The sequence below is a fragment of the Petromyzon marinus genome, unplaced genomic scaffold, assembly GCF_048934315.1.
Source record: "Petromyzon marinus isolate PM22_M1 ecotype Great Lakes invasive population unplaced genomic scaffold, UKy_Petmar_22M1.pri1.0 PM_G_Scaffold_154, whole genome shotgun sequence".
In the NCBI taxonomy this organism is placed as follows: Eukaryota; Metazoa; Chordata; class Hyperoartia; order Petromyzontiformes; family Petromyzontidae; genus Petromyzon; species Petromyzon marinus.
In genome coordinates, this window is record NW_027422711.1 from 130001 (window position 1) to 132500 (window position 2500).

The window sequence follows — 2500 nt, forward strand, 5'->3', positions numbered from 1 at the left end:
TCGTGTTGCCACATTGCATAGGAACGCCATGAAACTTCCAGAGGCATTTGCAGCAGAAAGGCACGTGCACTCAAAAATTTTAATATTTTTCACGCATAGACCCCGTCAAACGCTAGAAGTTGGCGGGGATGTCTCTCTTGTGGCTCACGGGGCTGTTAGGGTCGCACAGAAATGCCTCGGAATGGGAAAACGGGTCATTTTTGTGTGGCCACATTGCATAGGAACGGCATGAAACTTCCAGAGGCATTTGCAGCAGGAATGCATGTGCACTCAAAAACGTCTATATTTTTCACGGATAGACCCCGTGAAACGCTATAAATTGGCGGGGATGTCTCTCTTGTGGCTCACGGGCGCTGTTAGTTAGGGTCGCACAGAAATCCCTCGGAATGGGAAAAGGGGTCATTTTCGTGTTGCCACATTGCGTACGAACGGCATGAAACTTCCAGAGGCATCTGCAGCAGAAATGCATGTGCACTCAAAAACGTCTATATTTTTCACGGATAGACCCCGTGAAACGCTAGAAATTGGCGGGGATGTGTCTCTTGTGGCTCACGGGGCTGTTAGGGTCGCACAGAAATCCCTCGGAATGGGAAAACGGGTCATTTTCGTGTTGCCACAATTGGCATACGAACGGCATGAAACTTCCAGAGGCATTTGCAGCAGAAATGCATGTGCACTCAAAAACGTGAATATTTTTTCACGGATAGACCCCGTCAAACGCTCGAATTTGGCGGGGATGTTTCTCTTGTGGGTCACGGGGCTGTTCGGCTCGCACAGAACTCCCTTGGTCCACCTGATTCGTGCATACAGGCAGCAACTAAAACTCTGTAAACCTGCTGTGAGGACATCTAAACAGTGGACCAGTGAGGCTGTGGAAGATTTGCGGGCGTGCTTAGACTGTACTGACTGGGATATGTTCACGACTGCTACCAATAGTCTGGATGAACTCACAGAGGCTGTGTACATCAGCTTCTGTGAGGACTGCTGTATCCCAACACGTACCAGGGTGAACTTTAACAACAACAAGCCCTGGTTCTCAGCAAAGCTCAAAAGGTTGAGGTTGGAGAAGGAGGAAGCGTTTAGGAGTGGGGATAGAGACAGATTCAAGGAGTCGAAGAACAGGTTTAGCAAAGCGGTGAGAGAGGCTAAACGACTGTACTCAGAGACACTAAAACACCAGTTCTCTACTAACGACGCTGCTTCTGTCTGCCAAAGGGCTCAGGCACATCACCAACTACAAACCCAGAGCGCCCCACACCACTAACGACTCCCGCCTAGCCAACGACCTGAACGAGTTCTACCGTAGATTTGAAAGACAATTGGACTGTCCTGAACCACCCCTTCCCACCCAAGAGGCCCCATCCCCCACCCATACTACAGAAACGACTCTCTCCTTTCAGGAGGGAGAAGTTAATGGGCTTTTCAAGAGGCAGAATCCACGCAAAGCAGCCGGGCCGGACTCTGTCTCTCCAGCCACCCTCAGGCACTGCGCTGGCCAGCTGTCTCCGGTGTTCACCAACATCTTTAACACCTCCCTGGAGACATGCCATGTACCAGCCTGTCTCAAGTCCTCCACCATCATCGCTGTGCCCAAAAAGCTAAGGCCAACAGGACTAAATGATTACAGACCGGTCGCCCTTACATCTGTGGTAATGAAGTCTTTTGAGCGCCTGCTCCTGGCACACCTCAAAGCCATCACAGACCCTCTCCTGGACCCCCTTCAGTTTGCCTACAGAGCCAACAGGTCTGTGGACGACGCAGTTAACATGGCCCTCCACTTCACCCTACAGCATGTGGACGCCCCAGCATCCTACGCCAGGATCCTGTTTGTGGACTTCAGCTCTGCCTTCAACACCATCATCCCTGCCCTGCTTCAGGACAAGCTCTTCCAGCTGAACGTGCCCTACTCCACCTGCAGGTGGATCACAGACTTCCTCTCTGACAGGAAGCAGTGCGTTAAGCCGGGAACAGAAGTCTCTGACTCCAGGTCCATCAGCACGGGAACTCCTCAGGGCTGCGTCCTTTGCCCACTGCTCTTCTCCCTGTATACCAACAGCTGCGCCTCCAATCATCTGTCCGTCAAACTCTTGAAGTTTGTCGGACGACACCACCCTCATTGGGCTGATCTCTGGTGGGGATGAGTCTGACTATAGGTGGGAAGCTGACAACCTGGTGACCTGGTGTAGCCAGAACAACTTAGAGCTAAATGCTCTAAGGACAGTTGAGATGGTTGTGGACTTCAGGAAGAATACAGCCCCACTCACCGCCATCACCCTGTTAGACTCCGCAGTCAAAATTGTGGAGTCCTTCCGCTTCCTGGGCACTATTCTCTGCCGGGACCTCAAGTGGGAACTGAACATCAGCTCCCTCGCCAAGAGAGCTCAACAGAGGATGTACTTTCGACGGCAGCTGAAGAAATGCAACCTGCCAAAGACAATGATGGTGCAATTCTATACAGCGATCATTGAATCCATCCTCACCTCCTCCATAACCGTCTGGT